At 44.4% G+C, this 23,498-nt stretch overlaps 1 long non-coding RNA gene across 1 annotated transcript in view; it reads left to right on the top strand.

The window, feature by feature from the left end:
- The window catches only part of LOC144889834 (uncharacterized), a 118,094-nt gene extending 102,632 nt beyond the window's left edge, over positions 1–15,462 (top strand). Inside the window, exons 2-3 of the long non-coding RNA XR_013622101.1 lie at positions 12,331–12,470; positions 14,586–15,462. This is a non-coding gene — a long non-coding RNA (uncharacterized LOC144889834). The remainder of the gene's footprint in view (positions 1–12,330; positions 12,471–14,585) is intronic.
- Positions 15,463–23,498: the final 8,036 nt, after the last annotated feature.

Below are 23,498 nucleotides of genomic sequence, written 5' to 3'. Positions count from 1 at the left end.
ATTTTCACTACAATAACCATTTTGAGTTTTGGTAATATATCCAGTTTGGGTTTTGGTAATATAACCAGTTTGAGTTTTGGTCATATAACCGGTTTGGGTTTTGGTAAAATTACCATTTTGAGTTTTGGTTCGACAACCATTTTGAGTTTTGGTAATATAAACCAATTTGGGTTTTGGTAATATAACCAGTTTGAGTTTTGGTAATATAACTAGTTTAGGTTTTCGTAATATAACCATTTTGAGTTTTGGTTCGATAACCATTTTGAGTTTTGGTTGTACAAAAGTTTGAGTTTTTGTAGTATAACTCGTTTCTCGTTTGGGTTTTGGAAATATAACCAGTTTGGGTTTTAGTAATATAACCAGTATGGGTTTTGCTAATATGACCAGTTTGAGTTTTGGTAATGTAACCAGTTTGAGTTTTGGCAATATAACCAGTTTGAGTTTTGGTTCCACAACCATTCTGAGTTTTGGTAATATGTCCAGTTTGGGTTTTGGTAATATAACCAGTTTGGGTTTTGGTAATACAACCATTTTGAGTTTTGGTTCGATAATCATTTTGAGTTTTGGTTGTATAACAGTTTGGGTTTTGGCAATATAACCAGTTTGGGTTTTGGTAATATAACCAGTTTGGGTTTTCGTTATATAACCAGTTTGGGTTTTGGTAATATAACCACTTTGAGTTTTGGTAACACAACTAGCTGGAGTTTTGGCAATATAACCAGTTTGAGTTATGGCAATATAACCAGTTTGAGTTTTGGAAGTATAACCAGTTTAAGTTTTGTTTATATAACCAGTTTGGGTTTTGCTAATATAACCAGCTTGAGTTTTGCTAATATAACCAGTTTGAGTATTGGTCGTATTACCAGTTTGAGTTTTGGTAATATAACCAGTTTGTTGTTTTGGTAATATAACCAGTTTGTTGTTTTGCGAAACAATCAGCTTGAGTTTTGGGAATATAACCAGTTTGGGTTTTGGTAATATAACCAGTTTAAGTTTTGGTAATATAACCACTTTGAGTTTTGGTAACACAACTAGTTTAAGTTTTGTTTATATAACCAGTTTGGGTTTTGCTAATATAACCAGCTTGAGTTTTGCTAATATAACCAGTTTGAGTTTTGGTCGTATTACCAGTTTGAGTTTTGGTAATATAACCAGTTTGTTGTTTTGGTAATATAACCAGTTTGTTGTTTTGCGAAACAATCAGCTTAAGTTTTGGGAATATAACCAGTTTAAGTTTTGGTAATATAACCAGTTTGACTTTTGGTAAAATAACCAGTTTGGGTTTTGCTTATGAAACCAGTTTGGGTTATGGTAATATAACCAGTTTGAATTTTGGAAATACAACCAGTTTAAGTTTGGGCTATATAACCAGTTTGGGTTTTGCTAATTTCACCAGTTTGAGTTTTGGTCGTATTACCAGTTTGGGTTTTGGTAATATAAGCAGTTTGGGTTTTGGTATTATAACCAGTGTGAGTTTTGGTAATATAACCAGTTTGTTGTTTTGCTAAACAACCAGTTTGTGTTTTGGTAATACAACCAGTTTGGGTTTTCGTAATATAACCAGTATGGGTTTTGCTAATATAACCAATTTGAGTTTTGGTTATATAACCAGTTTGAATTTTGGTAATATAACCAGTTCATCTAATATCTAATTCAACATCTAATAGTAGATAACATGTCAGAGATCCTTAAGTTATTGTTCCTCGGTGGGAGGAGTCAATCTCTGTGTATGTTTGATTTTAAAAGTACATCACCAAAATTGAGGGAGAGCTGTTCGAGCCTCTCAGAAAGAACAGGAATATTAAATACCTTACAAATGTCTGCATAAGATTTGATTCGACAAAAGTCACTGGAGAGAATTATACGAATCGCTATCTATTGCAATTTCTCCAAACATTCCTTCTGTTCTTTCATTATGCCATGAAACCATGCGGGTGACGCATATTCCAAAGGGGGTTTCACATCTTACTATGATTCACCAAATGTCCGTCCGTCCGTCTGTCTGTCTGTCTGTCTGTTCGCAGGTACCGTAAAAGCTGCTGAACCGATCGCAAGGATATTTTGGGTGGGTAATCCTGGGATCTCCAGGAGTAAAATAGGCTATTTAGTTTTCCCAATTTCAGCTTGAGTCTCCAGCATTCTCAGGTTTGGACTCCCGCATAACATTCGCGTTCACATGACGTTCATTGTTCTCATAGTGACAACGCACAAACGGCTGCACCCGGGAAAGCAACATGTCTCCATCGATCGCTAACAGATCGCTGTCTCCATCGATCTTGCCAAGGCCGTAACAGCTGTCGGCTCAAAATCCTTTTAACTGTTGATTTGGTACAGTTACACGTATCGGGAATTTGGTACACGTATCGGGAGTACATAGCGATTGTGAACACGATTATCGATCACGATTCACGATCACGATCATCACGATCATAGTGTATCGATCACGATTTGAAACACGATGGAATAATATTTACCGATATGAACAGTGATGTGGCTTTTATTGAAATTCTAAAGATACTGTTTCGATTTTGATGATTTGCGTGTGATACGATTCAATGGATGTTTATATGAATCGTTTAAAAAAAAATTTAAACCTTCAATTTCTGATATTTTGCCCTTTCATTTGGGCTTCCCAATTGAAGCCCCGCCCATAGGGCGGGTATCGTTGCTTGTACTGTAAATATTCTGTTATTAAGTCAGAAACAGGGATATTACAACGTTTCAGTTGCCGCAAAAAGTAGAGTTTTCTGTTGAAGGTTTTACACATGGCCTGAACTTGAGTGTCCCATTTCAAGTTTTCTTGCACATAGATACATAACAGTTTAATACAATCTGATTAATAGCGGAGTCTCCGATATGAAAACTCGGCATCTCTGCCGGGAGTCCTCGAAAACATGTAATCATGATTTGGCATTTACCAATATTTAGATTCATATTGTTTTAAAATTTTCATTCTTGGAGACAGTCAAGTTGCTGCTGCATACGACTAGTTTGTTCAGTGTCACTAGAAGTTTGACAAAAGGTCCTGTCATCAACATACATGTAGTGTGAAACTTCAGGATAACTGGAAACAGTCATTTATCATGGCTAAGAAAGCAACTGGACCAATTTTTGTGCCTTGAGGAACCCCAGCATTGGTTATTTCCCATGTGGAAACTTCCCCTTTGTACCGTACAGCCTGACCTCTATTACATTTTAAAAAACTGCAAATCCATGGGATAATAGATGGTCTAACACCAAGATTAATGAATTTATCAACAACAATCTGGTGACTTACACGATCAAATGCTTTTGAGAAGTCAGTAGCTACCAGAACTGAAGAATGTTGGAGTTTATCAGTTCCCTTAAAAATATCATCCAGTATTTTAACTAAACAATAAGTTGTAGATAAACCCTTAAGAAAGCCAAACTGTTGAATGTCAATGGAATTCCTAATGTCCTCACATATCCAGTTTAAAACAAAATCCTCAAAACTCTTGGAATATATGCACGTGAGTGAAATTGGATGCAGATTATCAAGATTTGGTGGTTGAGACTTTGGAACCGGTATGACATGAGCAGATTTCCAAATGTCAGGTAATACACCTTCACAGAGTGAACAATTGAATAGTTCAGCAAGTGGGAAACACAATTCATATGCAAATTCCTTGATAATCCGAGGTGGGATACATTCCGGTCCGCCGCTCTTATTAATATTCAATTTCTTAAGCTTCTTAAAAACGTCTTGCAGAGACACTGAAGGGGGTGGAGCAGCAGAAGGTGGGTAGGTAGGCAGGCGACTGGTTAAGATAGAGTTGCGGAATGTCCTGAGCCACCGAGATGAACCATTGATTCACTTCATTGGTGGCATTCTTCAGTGGCATTTCAGACAAGGTAAAACTTGTTTTGCTGTTATGTCCAGTAAGTTTTTTTTATTTGAAGATGCCAATGGTGAGGGTTAAGCTTTTTCAATTTGCCAACGCTGGAGTCATAGAATAGTCGCTTAGCGCGCTTTACTAATCTAATTATTTTATTGCGTAGCAGTCGCTATAGAAATGATTTACCACTGGAGAAAGCTTTTTGTCTTTTTAGAAGGAGCGATTTCAATTCTGGTGTAAACCACGGTTTATCTGAGTGAATGGATGTGACTTTAGTTGGAAAAAAATTATCGATGGCCTTGTGCAACACCTCGTAAAATATGGAAGTTTTTCTTGCGCAGTTTCAGCACTTCAACCTCGCTCCATTTGTGGTTATGTATCCACTGTCCAAAGGCTCGTTGATCTGGGTCTTTGATAGGACACGCAATGCGTGTATGGAGAATGTTATGTATGCTTCTTGTCAGGTTGCAAAAGTTCCCACAGAACTGCATTATGGTCACTCAAGCCAATAGGGGTAGATACCTTGGGCTCATGGTAATGGTGTTTTAAATTCGTTAAAATCTTGTCCAAGGTATCTTGACCCCTGGTCGGGGTTTCAACAACTTGGACTAAGCCAGTTGATTGACAAATTAATTCGGTGTCCACCTTATTGAAATCATCAAGAATCACAACTTCTGCACTAGCGTACTGAGTCTGCGACGTATCTAATGTGGATGATATATGTTCAGTGAGCAGAGCATCGTGTGGTGAAGCAGAAAAATGATAAATAGCACATACAATCAAACCACTACCTAACTGTCCGAGGTAACTGCTGAGGGCGAGCCCACACCCAAATTACTTCAGGCTCATCTGGCACAGATTTAATTCAAAGCTCTTACTTCAATACTCTCTCTAATATATAGGGCTACACCTCCACCTCGTCTATCACAGCGGGGTTTGCTAATAAGGGCAAATTTGGAGATTGCAAGCACACCGGAATCAATTTCAGAGTAGTCCGTCAGAAACGACCCCCAAATTGAGCCACCGGTACCAAGCAGGGTGGCCAAGGTTCATGGGTACCGTATGAAAGCTCTGCTATTCAGGAACACATTTCTGCCTGGTCACAGTCTAAGTTGATGTTGAAAAGTTGATGTTGAAAAGACCCCCTATTGGTTCGATTTCTAGCAATATGTATATGTTGTACAGACATACTAGGCTTCAGAAGATCATATGTAAGCTCTTGCAAACAGTTTATTTTGCATTTACAGCCACCATACATTACACTGTAATCATCATCATAATCATCATCAAAATGAAATTAACTGGACTTTTCATCAAAATTAATGAATTAATTTTATCAAAATAAATGAACATAATCATGGAAATCATTAGCATCATTAATTGCAGAAGAATAATTAATAAAGATCAAGTTCATACACATCATCAGCATTGTCCTGCACAACCGTGTCCTCTCCCTCCTCAAAGGGGTGGTTGTCAAATGTCTAGTTTGCAGAGCTCGGAGCATCTGAGGTTATTCATCAAGCAGGTGCACCCAGACAGTCGGCATGACCTGGAACAGTCACAAGAAAGGAGTTATATTACAGCTTCTGGAGCTGGTGAACTGTCTAACCAGTCAACTTTACGTTTCTGCTTGCCATCAGGTTCTTCATATTTCCAACCATGACCATTTAGTGATGGGATATTAGGTCTGGCTTCAAGGCTCCTTCTCCATATGGCAGTTTGGTAATTTTCCTGAAGGATGTGATTGTGGAGGGCATCCGCACAAGGTGACAACTGGTGAGGATCGACTTGGCCATTTTTGCTGGTGAACAAGTGATAACGCAGCTCATTTACAGTCTTCACACTGGACGGCAGGTAAAAGCATGGTAGCATATAGTCGGCAGGTAAAAGCCTCTAACCTCTCAAGGAGTGACGGAGATACTGTCCAGTCTTTTCCGATCTCTGTGAACATGCACTGAAAGTCAGAGTTTTTCTTCAACATGTTCAAGGAAGCAATCTTGCCACATCCAGCTGGTGTGCTGACACTGTCACATCCAATGAACGCATGCATTCCTATTAATGCTTTGCAGAGAGACGATCCCAGCACAGACACGATTTTTTTTATGTCCATGTAATGTGACTTTGCCTGAGATCCATTTTTCAGATACAGTGTTGCACTGATGTCTTCCGTGAAGGCCAGTAGGAGCAGAAACACATCAGTGTCATCAGCTACGAGTACAATAGACTGGAAGCCTTGAACTTCTGCATGTGCCGCATGTAAAATTAGTTACATATCTGCCTCTTCTTGCGAAGAGCAGAGCTCTGGGACCAGATCACTTCCTTCATATATGATTTTGAAGCAGTTATCTCCAGAGGTTATATAGAGAACCTTTCCTCTTAGTTGTTCTGTGTATTTTGGCTGCTTCCACTCTTGTACAAGAAATTCAATGAGACTGGTTTTGTTTGGAGTTGCTGAGAGAAATTTCTTCCACTGGACTACTGTCTGCTTTGCTGTGATGTTCTTCAACTGTATAGATCCAGTGTTTGATTGTATGCCTTCTCTTTCCACTTCTTTGATGGAACTCTCTCTGTAAGTATCAAAGACAATATCAATACGAGAAGACTGAGAAGCTTCGTTGACGGCCTTTGAGAGTATGAGAGAGGCGGTGTCACCAAACATCTTGTACTCACTTTTTGTCTTGTGTAGAAAGTGTCATTCCATCAATGAGACACACCGACTTTGGTTGTATGAATTCCATGGGTGAGATGTTTTTCCTGATTTCTTTGGCGAGAGCCGATTTGTTGGTTTTCCTGGGTATGCCATCTGCAGTGGCTAGGGACCATGGAAGTGGACCCAAGGGATGCTTCAGAACCTCTCGCATGTCAAGCTGTCTTGTCTCTGCCATCACTAGCATATTGCCAAACAATTTACTAGTTGATCGTACAATGATTTCCTTTCCACTGCCAGACTTTAATCTTGTTGTTTTGTTTACATCAGTGAAGGTTTTAAGCTTCACCTTTGGAAGCCGGTCAAAAACATTCACTCCAGCAGGATTACTTCATAGACCCTATTCCTTGAAGGCATTGTATGCTGTCAGACCATGCGCCTTTGCTGTTAAAAGATCTGTGATAACAGGCTCTGGGGCTACAGTAGCATTGCTTATGTTGATGAGGTCTTGCGATTCTGTGAAGGGATTTGCAAGATCACTGATGGTGTCCACTAGTAATGTAACAGCTCGTTCCTCCTTTGAAACACGTGATTATTGCAACTCAGCATGCTGTAGATGAGTGTGATTCATGGAAAGAATGTCTCTTAAAAGCCTGACATAGCTGCTTCTATACTATGCAGTGAGATAGTAACAAGAAACTGCCCTCATATTCTGGCTGAATCGACAAGTTCCTCCAGGGGGTCTTGGTATCTTTATTGACGGTCTCCTCAATTGTTTGGTCAACAGATATCCTGCCAAATTGTTTGGTCAACAGATATCCTGCCAAAGGTGTTTTTGGGTCCAATCTGTACAGAAAACATTCCTTCCATAAACCGCTCATACACAGCTGGATGCCTCTTTGGCAACCGAGACATTTCTGCATAGTAAGCTGTCAGATAACGAGCGTAGTTGGTTTTATCATAGCCAAAACACCAAGGAATACATTCTTGAATGCATGCCATGTGCAACTGCCAGTTTCCTTCCCTCGATGCACAGATCAAGCCAAGTAAAACACTCACCATGTCGACATAGCTCATCCAGTATTCAGACATTGGGCCGTTGTTGTGTCTCAATTCATCAAGATAGCTCAAGAAGTGATGCGGCAGTGTCTTTACCTGCTCAGTTTCCAGGGTTTCTTCAAAAGTTTTCTGTGTGATATCATCATGCAGATCACGTACCACTTCTAGTCCTGCTTCCAAGGATGTCATGAGATTGGGGCAATTATCCTGCATCCACAAAATGAACTGTTTCCCAGCCAGACGAAGCAGTGCTTCATAAAGGTACTTGTGGGTTCTTACTGCCCTGCTATAATAACGACCTTCCATCACACTAGAAATTGAGCCATCAGCAACAACACCTGCTTCTATAACAACGTTTTAAAGACCACCATCTTGGAATCTTTTACCAATGACTGAGAGGAAGTTTAGAATGGTGTGGAATGTGCCCATTCTCAATATCACATTCTCGTATTTCTCAGCACGTTTCCAAGTGATCTCAGTAGCCTTTGCATACAGTGCTTGATCAAATACAAGAACAATCTCATCAAGGCTGAGCTGGTTAGTGATACTGACTGACTGGTTGAGCATTTCATACACAGTAGACACGCATTGATCGTTGGAAGATATCCTATGTTGTCCTGTGAGACCTTCATGTCCCCCCTGGTTAAAATTTTGAATCCAGTCTAACCCATGACTATTTGATCATTGCTATTGACCTGTTATGCAAGAAACCAAATAAGACTCCTTTTCAAAGATGTTTGTGTGACTTCTGTATAATCAGCATCTATCGTTTTCAAGCTGCGAGGTCCATTTCTTTCACCAGAAATATAGATGGGTAAAGAAACATCTTTGACACTGAGGCTCCGCTTCTTTGACTTCTCAATCTCAGGCAAAGATTTTTTTCAGTGGAAAGGGTCCAAAAACCTTGGGCTGAACTGCTATGCCATCGACCCGATGTGACGTCCCTTCCCCAGTCAAAGTCTCTTTTAGTCTGTCAATGTTGTCGCATGCCAAAGTGGTAAAAACACCAGGCTGAATGTTTTCAGGCAGACAAACAGTTTCATGAGTGGCAGCAATCTTCCTGAGGCAAAGAGCAGTCTCATTTTCTTCAATGACTGTGTATGACACACCATGTCCAAGTCGATTTCATATCTGTATAACTTCTGTATTTCCTGTCAAGGCCTTCACTGCACATGGAAGTAAAATATGCTTGGGTGGAACTTGAGACCCACAACTGACAGCATACACCAGGTCTTGTGAATAAGAATCCACCAGCATTTTTATCCGTTTAGATGGATTCATTGGATTCATTTCTCCACTCAATAAAGCAAACAGGAACCCCTGCACTTATTTTGGCACGATGGAGGTCGATTCATCCATGGCAGAGGGGAGGAATGGCCACTGCCTGGTCTTGCCTTGAGATTTTATCACTGATCTGAGATGCAAGGCTGCTTTTTGCAGGGTATGGCTGACTTCTGTCGACATACTATGTAAGGTTTAAAGTTCTGTTTTCAGCCTCACATTCTCTTCTGCAAGGTCATACTTGCTGAGGTTCTCAGAAAAGACGCAATTTTCCTTTGCTGTCAGAAATATGCGAAGAGTATTGCCAAATTCAGCCTGTAGCTTTCAACGTATGTGCTTTTTGGTAGTCTTTCATTGCAAACACATCATGAGCATGCATATATGTTACGAGAAGACGAGTCAGCTCAGTTAGTGGGACATTTCGTGGAGACTGAAACAAGTCTTGTCTTATGTGTTGGAAGAGTTGGTCATATGATGTAGCTTCAGCCAGCTTGTATCGAGCATCAGTATCACTTTCCGCTGTGTCTTCTTTATGAGCTGGGTTCTGAAGGTCTTCGGTATTGGTGTAGAGCCTGTAGCACGATTTATGGTACCAAGCCTCAGCAGCAACTAGTTCCCTTGTTGCCACAGCAAGAATACGTGTGTCCTGTCTCTGCATAGCGATGTTGCAAATCGTAGCATCAGCTTGAAACTCTACACACCTTTTCAGTGGTTCTCTTGTTCATGCTCCTTTAATGTACTTTGAAGTTTTCCCGGGTGGACAGAATATGCAAACTTTATCCATCACAGTTGAGATTGAAGATGATGTTGACTGACGCAAACATATTCACTTTTTCTCAACTTCATCCTTTTTTGTTGCTTCAAGTTTATTTAAGTCCCGTTTCCTAGTGAAGCGCTTCGGACATTTCAGATAATGTACTTGTGGTACCTGCCCTTCTTGTGCATTTTCTGCAATTTCCAGCAAAGGACGATGCTGTCATAACATAGCAGCTCTGAGGAGGGAATTCCAGGATTCCAGACCCCTCGGTGAAGTGAGACCAGTATGTGGATCCTCACCAGTCATGCGATGCGAATAATGCAAGTCGTTTCCGTGCTGTCCATTTTTGAATTGACCTCAAAGAAATAAAATGGCATTATAAATAATCACAGCAATTAATGAAGTGTTAAAAACAACAGGCATTCTGAGTATTGCGCTGCAATACATGTCCCCTACCGGCAGTCTGTCGTCCGGAAAACTGTTGGGGAAATTACCAAGGGTTATTCACCCACAGGTTCTGAATCTTTCCCAATCGCTAATTACCTCAGGACGGGCTCATCTGTGATTCGCACTCGGGACTTCGATTTATACACCTTGCAGACAGGTCAGCAGAAGCACGAGAAAATAAGTTGTTGATAAAGAACCTTTTGAGTCGCTAAATATCAGTAATTTATTATATTTTCCGGTTCACGATCAATGATCGATGTGTATATATATGTTGCTCGGCTTGGCTCCGCCCCTCCGGAAAGCGCGCGCTGTGTTGCGCTTTTGATGTTCGCGAGACGAGGCTGAGGGCACGAGGTGCAGCTTGAGGAGAACTCTAGAATAAACAAGAGATATCCTTTTTTTTTTTTTTTTTTTTTTTCGTTTAATTAACGATATCTGCTAAACCACGCACCCTATCGCAAATTCCAAAAGGACATTTTAGTAGACTGACATGCTGAACAGATCTGTGAAGGTTCCCCTCGATTGGATCAAAAATGAGGGAGGGGCTCGGTTTTAAAGGTTCATGTTTAAAAACGTCATAACTCTGAAACCATGTGACACATGACGTCATGCTCGCTGTCTTTTTTGTTCTTCATGGGTATGCGATTCTGTATGCAAAGTTTGGCCTCGATCTGTTCAGCCGTTGCAGGGAAAAAGGGGTTTTCGTGTTTTCACGAAAAACAATATGGCGGCTGAACCACGTGACCTGCGACGTCATGATTACCATTAAAATATTATACAGACAGAGTCCCCCCTACGGTGAAAATTTGATCTCAATCGATCCTATTATTGCAGAGAAAATCTTTTTTAAAGGAAATTAAAACTTAAAATGGCACTGAGTTAAGGATCATCAGAATTATCAGAATTCCCAAAGTTCAAAGTGCCATAACTTTGTCAAAAATGATCGAAACGTCGTGAAGTTCGAATTTGATCTGTAACTTATCATGAGGAAACCATGTACCAAGTTTGAAATCATTAGCATTAAGAGTTTAGAAAAAAAAAGTCCGGAAAACTGTTCTTTGCGTGACGGACTAACGGACGGACAGACTGACAGACTGACAGATGGAGGGACGGCGTGCAAACCTATAGTCCCCTCCCGTGTACACAAATGTCAGGATGACGAATTGACGTGAAAGTGAAAAAAAAATTGCCGTTGGGCAATGAAATATTTTCCTGATATATTTTAGCTTGCATAATAACTAAAATTTAATAACAATAACAATGATATTTTTCACAGTGAGAAACATTAAGAAAACGGATCTATTTTTAAACGGTTGATTTTATCAATGGTAAGATGATAGGAGTGTGTGTGTTACACCGCCCGACGACAGTGTTTTGTTCCTTCGGCAATTACAAAACATTATTTTGTATTTCGAAAACCCCCATGAGAACAAAATCTTTCACTCTGATGAAGGTCAATGTTCAAAATGCATCACCCACACCTTCTTTCCCACGGTGGTTGAGGGCACAGTTGTGGTTTTCCGTGGATTAAATCGATCGTTTATCTCGTTAGTCGGATCTTGATTTTTTTTTCTTTTTTTTTTGGTATACTGAATCGAGGCTCGTGAAGAGCTAAAAATGATGGGGCGTGATGAGCGATTTTTTTTTTCTTTTTTTTTTGGTATACTGAATCGAGGCACGTGAAAGAGCTAAAAATGATGGGGCGTGATGAGCCCCAAAAAAGGGCGAAACCAGGTCGGTAACTGTGAGTTTTACATACACTTATGACAGTATCTGAACTAAGAACAAAATTCTGCTCTGTCAGAGGGTTCTCTTGAGAGCTTGACAGGCAGAGCGTATGTACATGGCAGTGACGTCATTACATGCGCTCATTGAAAGCTGGAGAACTGAACATATATTTGGATATATATATATATAGATATATATAGATATATATATATATAGATATGTTTTGACTACTTAATTCCCATAACTACAAAAATCGCTACTTTATTCCCATCACATTAATAACTTCGACATGTTATCATTTGTGTTATAACTGTGTGGTCACAGGTTCATGAGTGATGCCTCGAATGCTTTGACATACTTGGGGAAATCTCAGTTGAAAGAAAATGTTTTTTTGTGGAATTTCATCTACTTATTCAACAGAATTGGACTTTTCTATACCTTTTAGAGATAAAAAGAAAAACACTCTGTTCAACAATAAACGGCCTTGTGTGTACTTGACGTCATTGGCGACGCAAAAGCAAAATTGAGTGTTTTTATTTTTGTCCAAAATCTAGGTCAGAGCGGGAAGGGCCAGGTGGCAGGTGATCGTAGGATGACGAACTGGTAGTGGAGTGGTGTGCAAGAAACGCGATGCGTACAACCAGGTGAACAAATCGAAGTGGAAAGGAGGAGATAAAGAAGTGAAAGTTAAACGGTAGGTTGTGACGTATTTATTTCTTTATTTATTTTATTTGGTGATTATTTATTTAAAATCCACGTGTGCACCAGATTTCCAATAACCTTGTGTTATTAACGTTAAAAAAAACACATCATTCATTCATATTCACAATTCGGCTCCTGGTGACATCATTTAAAGTGTGACGCAACGGTTATTTAAAAACATCATTCATTGCGAGACACAAAAAGTTTTCATTCATCTTTTCTTAAAATCAAAAACCCCCATTGTGTAATATTTATTCAATATAAGTTGTCGTGACGCATAACGACCATTAGTCCATCAGAGTGAGAGCTGCTTCGTTATTATCCTCATTTGCAGCTGCGTACATCATCAGCCTTCGCTATATTTGATGTTTTGTAATTTTAGACCTTTGTTCAGTTTTCCATAAATCAATCAAAGGTTGTTTTCAGCACAGAAAATTATATATACAGTATATATATATATATATATATATATATATATATATATATATATATATATATATATATATATATATATATATATATATATATATACATACATACATATATATATATATATATATATATATATATATATATATATATATATATATATATATATATATATATATATATATATATATATTGCGCTGTACTTGCGGGCTCCTTCGTACATCCATTTTACGCATCGAGCGTTAAGTGGCACCTGAAGCCTTTGTAAACACCTGCATTTATATCATTCGTGCACTGCCAACTTTGTACTAACGAATAATTGTCGCAACGTGCAAGCGACATCGTTCCTAAATGGACAAACGTTCAAACGTATTCATTTTCATCGCGCTCCAATCGTTGCTTTTATCAAAAAATAAATAAAACGCCCCCTCCCTGCATGTCCCCCGGACCTCCACTCCTCTTCTTCCCAAACATCCTTGCTACCTGTTGTCACTGAAAATGACAATCGGCACCAAATCCTGATCTCCTCCAGCCGTCGCACCGGAATCGAGCAAATACACTCAAACTTAACTTTCTCTTCCAACTTGAGCCTTTATCGTTTTCTACGTCACAATATTTTTCCCGCGCTTTTTGCAGTTTCGTTCGACGTCACCTTCGAACGAGCAGTGAACATTTTTGGCGCATTATTCGAAAGGTAAGAAAAACTGTTCTCATGAATATTACAATCAGGATGTTTCATTACTGTGCAAGCTCTTTGAAGTTTTGAAGTTGCGACACGTGATCGTCCACGTGATATGAACGGAGTGCATCGATGTGAAAGTTCTGTTGAACTTTCAAACGTTTGCGACGTTCGTCTTCCGTGCGCACGCGTAATGAGTACGATTCGGACAACTGTTTGAGAGTCTCGTGGATGTTTCACCCACTCGCGTTACTCACCCGACGAGTCCAAAAAGCGTCGTTGGTGTGTTTTTAAACCGACTTTGAGCGGGAAACCCCCGACTATCTAAAGAGCCGGGGCGCGCAAAAGTGACGGTTCGCGTTGGTATCACGTGATCACAACGTTATATATATTCCCTCGAGTGATGGCAACACCTGCATCACGTGACTATGACGTTTCACCGCCGCGAGACCATCCTGAATCGCATTAACTATTTCCAAGACACAACGCATATTCGTTTTATGACGTCATCATGACGTCATTACAAAGACTGTTTAAGTACTAATCCCAAACAGCTCGTGCATGAATGACTTCAGTAGAAATTGTTTTTGTACTTTCTTTACTTTTTGATGATTTGTTGATGTACTCACTGATACTTTGTGCAGATCGTCGGTGCTGCCAAAGCAGTTTTATTGACATTAAAAGGTTGCACTAGGTGGGTTGCCATTGCTTTCCCTACGTTGTTTGTCCGTCCTCTATCCTTTCTTTTGATGCTGAACGCCAAGCAAGGAAGCAGCACGTACCCAACTCGGCATAAGACAATGTCGCTGTAATATTTATTATTAATAACATACCTGTGCATTCAATAGTTACAAGGAAATACGATGTAGGTGTAATGCACAGGTACACGTGCAACGGAACCCTCAATCCATCTACATGACATGAGCACACAGTTATTGGACGGAGCACATTCAGGCGTGACGTGTGCAGGTGACTTACCTTTTCTCGTCTATGTTCCAGGAACAAAGGCAAAGGATCGGAGGATGAGACGTGTGGGGAAACGGGTTGCGTCGCAGCACGAGGCTCGCAGGTTAATGCGCAAAAATACCGCACTCGGTGTCATACAGGTGAGAATTTGCACATTCCGAGCCGGTCGACACAAACACTCTCACAGGTCGAACTGGCAGTTGGAAAATGTCGAACTTGACCGTGCGCAAAGACAACAAAGACGTTCATCAGGTTGGATTGTGCGAAAAACCGCATTTTCTTTGCAACGTGACGCGTCTCCCTTCTACCGGCGCCAAACGCGTGTAAATGAGCACGTGATCACGCACGTGAATGAAGAAGAAGATGAAAATTAGATAATGAAGTACCGAGGTTTCTCGATGAAGGTGAAGTTCACAACATTTACCGATCGAGTGTCCGAGTTCGGAATCATCGTCGTCGCGCCTTGTAATTGCGCGTCATCCGTTACCTGTTTTTACGCACGACGCTGCGTGCGACCTGCCGAGCCGTTCCTTCTTATAATCCGTTCAGCGATCGAGAGTCGTCTTAGGAACAACGACGAGTACCTGCCGCAGACACCTGTCGAGCCGTAGTCGCGTGCACGGAGTTTCTGAACTCGGGGGGTTTCGCTCAAACATTGCGCTCTTATGCATATATTGTCCCACACGACGAGTGCGATGCAATGACTTGTTCACTCGAGGAATATCTGCAAATGTTGTTGTGTAACGTCGGTAAAATGATTCCAAAGAAATTCCCAAAAAAAGTTTTGGGGAAATGTGTGTTTGCTCTGCATTCTTGAAGAGTGTCCGGTCGGTTTGATTCCGCATTGAAGTCGAAATGGTTTTGTTGCAAAACTTTTTTGTGCCAAATATATCTTGTGCCTTTCGCGCTCATTTTGCAGTTTTCATTGTTGGGGGGAAATGTTGGTTGCATCACCGATGTGTCTGCATCACTGGTTGCTTTGCAAACCGACGCGCGCACAGGCGCACCGTGTATCGACAACGAACGACGTGTCTTCGGACTGTCGGGGTTGATTTGAGTGTACTACCTGGACACAGGTTGTCCATAGGGTACCTGTCACCTGGAGTTAGATTTCTGCCTTCTGTGTTCCACGCTCCTTGCACATTTGCAAGCCTTGGATGAGTAAAACTGTTGGGAGGGGGTGGGGGCTATGGTGGTGTTTGCAAGGGGGGGTAATAGGGGCAACAGGGGTGTGTGAGAAAGGGGGTGTGCGTCCATTAGTGCGAGCGATGAAATGGACGCCATGCAATGGCCATATCAGCCTGGTCTACATGGACGGCCATTTTATCTAGCGCTGCCTCCACTGCGTGCGCTTTTCCTTGCATACGACGTGGCTCTTTCAAGCCGACCCGGTCGCCATGCGCGACGCTTTTGCACCTCTCACTCCCGCCTATTCGACCCGTTAGTATGGGCCAGGTGTCCGCGGCGCGGTGTCAGGTCCATGTCGGAGCGACCCTCGGGCGAGTGGGTTCGGTGCGCCTTCGCGAATGCAGTTTGCGCGGTGTGTGGATGGGAGATTGTGAACACTTGGGCTGGTTGTTGTCGCGCTCTCGGCCATTGAAGAGTTCAGAACATGGCGCGCTTGAGTTCGGGGAACCGAGCTCGGGGAGCTTGAGGCGTTTTCTCGGGCCAGGGTGGGGTCCAGGGGTGTCGATGAGCGATGCTCGAGCTACCCGCGGATGCTTTTTGGGGTAAGGGCTTGCTGGCGACCAGAAACACAGCAAGCCCAGACCGCAAAAAGATCGGCGGGAAGCAGTACACTGGCCGGCGGACAGGCCTGCAGTAGCAGCCGCGGAGCGTGCGAGTCGAGAGCCGCCATCGGCACATCTTGCTCGGCTCGGCTCCGGGGCCCATGCAGGAGCCGCTCCGCGTCGGGGATCGCGGATCTAGGGAAATCGCCTCCCGTGCATCAGGAGCCCGTGCGTTATAAAGGCAGCGGCAGACAGAGGGTGGGGTATAGAGGTTGGGGGTAAGGGGAGGGGAGAGACAGCACGGGAGAGAGAGCGAGAGAGAGAGAAAGAGGGAGGGGTACCTCGACGCATGCCCAGTATGACATTTGCGCCCTTTTCTTATACCTCGTCCTTTCCTCCTCGGAACACTTTCTCTTTCTTTATCAATTCCGTGCCGGTGCACGGCAGGTGCCAAAAAGGTGCGTCGGGACCACCTTGGTGGTACGGCTTCAGCAGGTATAGCGAACCGAGGAACCTTTTGACGTCAGAGCACTGGATCCATATCTTTCCAGTTACATCCGAATTTGATCTCGTTTAGAGAGAACACGGGGAATGTGGAGAGCGAGAAGACCTTAATTGCGCTAGACCCGATCTATGTGGAGTTTGGGAGCAATTTTGTACGGGAGCCAGGAATTTTTCCCCGACCTATATACCTGTAGCTGCCTGTTCCACTCTCCATTTAAAGCACCACTTTTCACTGGGGAGTCTGTAGAACTTCTTCTTTGTTGTTATTGCTTGTCCACCAACATGGCGGCAAGTTATTACATGCATCCGAGGCTCACACTGAACTCAAACGCGTGTTCCTGTGCACATACACCTGGATGGTTCAGGTGTTCTCCCATCCGGGTGAACCTTCCTTGGCAATGATGGCTAGTCGTTACACTAATGATGCGCACCAACTCCAAACCACATAATTTATCTTCTCTTTTGCATTCAATGGTCTTCGAACTTTCTTTACTCCTTTCCACGTTTCATATGAACTACTGCATTTTGTCCTGACGACTAATTGCCACCAAGGTCGAAAAGGTGTTGTTGTCCAGGATTCGGTTTGAATGTGACCTTTTTGGGTGCTGAGATCCCAAGTCACAATTAGAAACTGTCCATATTGTATTGTGTTGCCATGGATACCTCTCACTCGGTTGTGACTTTCTAAACAGAAAGATATCAGGTTTGCGGACAACCAGTTGACGGTGTGAGGGGTTGTGTCTCCTGAATGGAGTACTGGAGTGTCCCACTACTTATTGAAAATGTGCATGTAGTTTGTCTGAAGTGCATGTTACTAGACATTTGATCATTCATCAGTAGTTTTGTTCATTGCACGTGGTATACATCCTTATATGAGATGAGATGACGTGTACCATACTCCGGTACAGAGCCATCAGGTGTGCTGCCGAAGCAATTACCTGGCAAGGTTATGCTATAGGTGGTTTGCCGTTGCTTTCCTAGCAGTCGGTTAGGGCAGGAATTTTTAAAATTTGTTCAGGGTGTCGGAGATAACTCGCTCACTCCTCGAAAGGGCACAATTGATGAATCGCCCTGCCTGTGAAACACCAGGACGGTAGTTTATGGCTGGGTCGGGATTCGAACCCAGGCGAGACAGCTTGGAGACGAATGTGAAATGAAGAGGAAGTGAAAGTTTACCACTTCTGTAAACAATTACGTTTCATATTTATATACCTGGTTTAATTGTACTATAAATCAATGCTATGTTACAAATAGCAGATAATTATACCAACAATTGCCCCCCCTAACGCCAATGGCCCCCCTTTTCCCTCACATTACCCATGACTTCTGCGAATGAGAAATTTGGCCTTGAACTCGTACCAAGTTCCTTCGCTTCTGAATATGAAACCCTTACATGCTTGCTCTGATCGTATCAAAGTTCCATTTTAAGCGCGTTGTGCTTCGTATAAATCCATAAATGCTCCCTCAGACGGCTCACCGATATCCGGCGCCATTTTGTGGCGAGTCCATCAAGAGGAGCACAAAATGGAGCGTCTGTGAGTCATTTCCTTGACGTTGTTAAATGCATCATCGAACGTGCTCTTACAAGCACATTCGCCACTCGGTCGTTTATTAATTATTCCATCGAGGTGTTAATGGACGCTATTAAATAAGCTTTTTTGTCACGGCTGAGGGGCTGCCACGCACAAGACGACGCGCCATGTTTGGAAACGTTCATGTGAAGCACTCGTCGACCCGGACTCTAATCGCAGGTTAATCGGGCGGACAGACTGCAGCTCGGCACAATTAAAGAGGAAGAAGTGTGCCTTTGGAAAAAAAATCAAAATTGAATGATGTCGACGTCGATTAGGCCTTCCTATTGTCTGTAGTCCTATACCGAGGTCCTTGTCCCGCATTAATGATTCATTCTCAGAATGAAACGTCACTGAAGTCCAGGTAAGACCAACGAATATGTGAAGGATATAGAATGTTCTTTAAGTATATAAGGGGCAAAGAACAGGTTAGGACAATTGTGTCTCCATTGAGGAGGAGCATGCAGACAGTGGTTATTGAGGGAAGCAAGATGGCAACCTTATGGAAACAGATGTTTTGCTTCGACATTTACACGAGACGTCGAGAACAGTCCGGATAATTATACCTATCATGGAAGTGAGGAATGGTTTTTTTTTAACAGGAGATCCCGGAAGTGGAGGAAGTAAAGAAACTTACTTAAGAAGAAACTTAAGAAGTAAAGAAGCTGATGCAGACGGCATCAGCCCACGGGTCCTAAAGTCCTGCTCTGCCGCTCTATCTCACCCTCTCTCTGTTCTCTTCACCCTCTCTTTTGCTCAAGGTCATCTGCCAGCATCCTGGAAATCAGCAAACATCACCGCTTTACACAAAAAAGGTGCAAAAACAGATCCTTGCAACTACAGACCAATCAGCCTGCTCCCAATTATCAGCAAAGTCATGGAATCCATCATTGCTTCGGATATGAAATCTTTCCTCTTCTCCAATGGCTTGATCTCTGATCATCAATTTGGTTTCAGACCAGGTCACTCTACTCTGGACATGCTGCTTCTGCTGTCTCAACAATGGATGGAGGTCCTCAATGCCAAACAGGAAATCAGATCTGTCTCCCTTGACATATCACGTGCCTTCGATATGGTCTGGCACCCAGCTCTGCTCACCAAACTCTCCTCCTATGGTATCCATGGAAATCTCCATGCATGGCTTGCGGACTTCCTCTCTGGTCATAGTCAACGTGTGGCCCTGAATGGATTTCTCTCATCTCCCCTTCCTGTTCAGGCTGGAGTTCCCCAAGGCAGTGTTCTGGGCCCTGTGCTTTTTCTGGTCTTTATCAATGATCTCTCCGACTCTCTGGAAAATCCTCTCTATCTCTTTGCTGATGACTCCACTCTCTGCCGCTCCATTCCTCATCCGTCAGATCGGCAGTCTGCAGCCTCCTCACTCTCTGAAGACCTGGACAAAATCACAGACTGGTCAAACAAGTGGAACATGTCTTTCAATCCTGACAAATCTCACACTCTTACTATGTCTCTCCGAAAAGGTCGACTGGACAACCCTCCCATCTACTTTCTCTAGAATCCTCTCCAAGAAGTTCTGTCGCTCAAGCTTTTGGGTCTCACTATCTGCCATGATCTTTCTTGGGAAAACCACATTTCCAAGCTGGCCTCCAAAGCCAGTCGCCGACTGGGCATCCTCCGTCATGCGAAGTCCTTCCTAGGCACACCTGAGCTCCTCACCACATACAAGGCTTTCATCCGCAGCTCAATGGAATACTGTTCTCCCCTATGGGCCGGTGCGCCTGTCTCACACCTAGCTTGGCTTCACGCTGTTGAAACCAAAGCTTTCAGAATCATTGGAATCTCCCGCGATGAAGCTATCTCTGAGGGCCTTTCACTCACTCACCGCAGGCAGGTAGGTGGTCTTTCTGTCTTCTACCGACTCCTCTCCGGCCTTGCTCCCCCAGCTCTCTCTGTGCTCTGTCCCCCAAATATTCCTACAGGTCGCACAAGATCTGCCAGCAACCCTCTGATGGTTAAACTACCGAAATCTCAGCTCTCTGCTCACCTTCACTCTTTCATTCCTCTTTTCTCCCGCCTCTGGAGCAAACTCCCACACTCCCTTCAGTCCCACTCCTCCCTCCAGGTCTTTAAAACAGCTGTTCACCACCATCTCTTATCTTCCCCCATCCAAAACCTTGATCTTTTCTACCCCCGCTAATTCACCCCAGATCCACCTTGTTTGAAATTCCAACTTCTTTCCTGGAAGTCCTGGCAGTGTCCATATGTTTTATACCTCTCCCACCACCCCTTCCCATGCCTCCCCCCCAAAGCCCTCTCCCTCCCACAGATCTCTCCTGAGTGGATGTCTCTCGGTCCCTGCTCTCAAATGTTGTCTTTATGTCCTTCCCCCTCTCTCCCCATCTTGTCTACCGCTCCTGATGTTATATGTTTTATGTGTCGGTTTCGGGCCAACTCCTGACCATGTGTGCCATTGCAAGGCCCGTGTGGACGAGCTGCTCGTACTGCAAACTCCGGACCATGTGGGCCAGTGCTAGGCCCGAGTGGACCAGCTCCTCTTACTGCAAACTCCTGACCATGTGTGTCAGTGCAAGGCCCGAGTGGACGAGCTCCTCGTTCTGCAAACTCCTGACCATGTGTGCAAGTGCAAGGCCCGAGTGGACGAGCTCCTCGTACTGTAAACCCCTGATCATGTGGGCCTGTGCAAGGCCCGAGTGGACGAGCTCCTCGTACTGTAAACCCCTGATCATGTGGACCTGTGCAAGGCCCGAGTGGACGAGCTGCTCATAATGCAAACTTCTGATCATGTGTGTCAGTGCAAGGCCCAAGTGGACTAGCTCCTCGCACTGCAAAGCCCTGATCATGTGGGCCTGTGCAAGGCCCGAGAGGACAAGCTCCTCGCACTGCAAACCCCTGATCATGTCGGCCTGTGCAAGGCCTGAGTGGACGAGCTCCTCGTACTGCAAACCCCTGATCATGTGGGCCTGTGCAAGGCCTGAGTGGACGAGCTCCTCATACTGCAAACCCCTGATCATGTGTGTCAGTGCAAGGCCCGAGTGGACCAGCTCCTCTTACTGCAAACCCCTGATCATGTGGGCCTGTGCAAGGACTGAGTGGACTAGCTCCTCTTACTGCAAACGCAAACACCTGACCATGTGGGCCTGTGCAAGGACTGAGTGGACTAGCTCCTCTTCCTGCAAACGCAAACTCCTGACCATGTGGACAAGCTCCTCGCACTGCAAACCCTCTGGAACAAAACCCTCTGCAAACCTCTGCAAACCCTCTGCAAACCCTCTGCAAACCCTCATGGTTTTCCCATGGACCAGCTCCTCTTCCTGCAAATGCAAACTCCTGACCATGTGGGCCGGTGCAAGGCCCGAGTGGACCGGCTCCTCTTACTGCAAATGCAAACTCCTGATCATGTGGGCCGGTGCAAGGCCCGAGTGGACTATCTCCTCATACTGCAAACTCCTGACCATGTGTGCCATTGCAAGGCCCGAGTGGACGAGCTGCTCATACCGCAAACTCCTGACCATGTGGGCCAGTGCAAGGCCCGAGTGGACCAGCTCCTCTTCCTGCAAACTCCTGACCATGTGTGCCATTGCAAGGCCCGAGTGGACGAGCTCCTCGTACTGCAAACTCCTGACCATGTGTGCCATTGCAAGGCCCGAGTGGACGAGCTGCTCGTACTGCAAACTCCTGACCATGTGTGCCAGTGCAAGGCCTGAGTGGACGAGCTCCTCGTACTGCAAACCCCTGATCATGTGGGCCTGTGCAAGGCCCGAGTGGACGAGCTGCTCGTACTGCAAACTTCTTATCATGTGTGTCAGTGCAAGGCCCGAGTGGACTAGCTCCTCGTACTGCAAACCCCTGATCATGTGGGCCTGTGCAAGGCCCGAGTGGACCAGCTCCTCTTACTGCAAACGCAAACTCCTGATCATGTGGGCCGGTGCAAGGCCCGAGTGGACGAGCTGCTCGTACTGCAATCTCCTGACCATGTGGGCCGGTGAAGGCCCGAGTGGACGAGCTGCTCGTACTGCAAACTCCTGACCATGTGGGCCAGTGCAAGGCCCGAGTGGACCAGCTCCTCTTCCTGCAAACGCTAACTCCTGACCATGTGGGCCGGTGCAAGGCCTGAGTGGACCAGCTCCTCTAACTGCAAACGCAAACTCCTGATCATGTCGGCCGGTGCAAGGCCCGATTAGACTAGCTCCTCGTGCTGAAAACTCCGGACCATGTGTGCCATTGCAAGGCCCGAGTGGACGAGCTGCTCGGACTGCAAACTCCTGACCATGTGTGTCATTGCAAGGCCCGAGTGGACGAGCTCCTCGTTCTGCAAACTCCTGACCATGTGTGCCATTGCAAGGCCCGAGTGGACGAGCTGCTCGTACTGCAAACTTCTGGTCATGTGTGTCAGTGCAAGGCCTGAGTTGACTAGCTCCACGCACTGCAAACCCCTGATCATATGGGCCTGTGCAAGGCCTGAGTGGACGAGCTCCTCGTACTGCAAACCCCTGATCATGTGTGTCAGTGCAAGGCCCGAGTGGACTTGCTCCTCGTACTGCAAACCCCTGATCATGTGGGCCGGTGCAAGGCCTGAGTGGACTAGCTCCTCTTACTGCAAACGCAAACTCCTGACCATGTGGGGCTGTGCAAGGCCCGAGTGGACTAGCTCCTCATCCTGCAAAACACAAACTCCTGATCATGTGGGCCAGTGCAAGGCCCGAGTGGACAAGCTGCTCGTACTGCAAATGCAAACTCCTGATCATGTGGGCTGGTGCAAGGCCCGAGTGGATGAGCTGCTCGTACTGCAAACTCCTGATCATGTGGGCCTGTGCAAGGCCCGAGTGGATGAGCTGCGTGTACTGCAAACTCCTGATCATGTGGGCCTGTGCAAGGCCCGAGTGGACGAGCTGCGCGTACTGCAAACTCCTGACCATGTGGGCCGGTGCAAGGCCCGAGTGGACCAGCTCCTCCTACTGCAAACTCCTGATCATGTGTGCCAGTGCAAGGCCCGAGTGGACTCGCTCCTCGTATTGCAAACCCCTGATCACGTGGGCCGGTGCAAGGCCCGAGTGGACTAGCTCCTCATACTGCAAACCCCTGATCATGTGGGCCAGTGCAAGACCCGAGTGGACCAGCTCCTCATACTGCAAATGCAAACTCCTGATCATGTGTGTCAGTGC

Source organism: Myxine glutinosa, chromosome 1 (genome assembly GCF_964187855.1).
Source record: "Myxine glutinosa chromosome 1, kmMyxGlut1.1, whole genome shotgun sequence".
In the NCBI taxonomy this organism is placed as follows: Eukaryota; Metazoa; Chordata; class Myxini; order Myxiniformes; family Myxinidae; genus Myxine; species Myxine glutinosa.
This window is presented reverse-complemented; position numbering and strand designations above follow the sequence as displayed.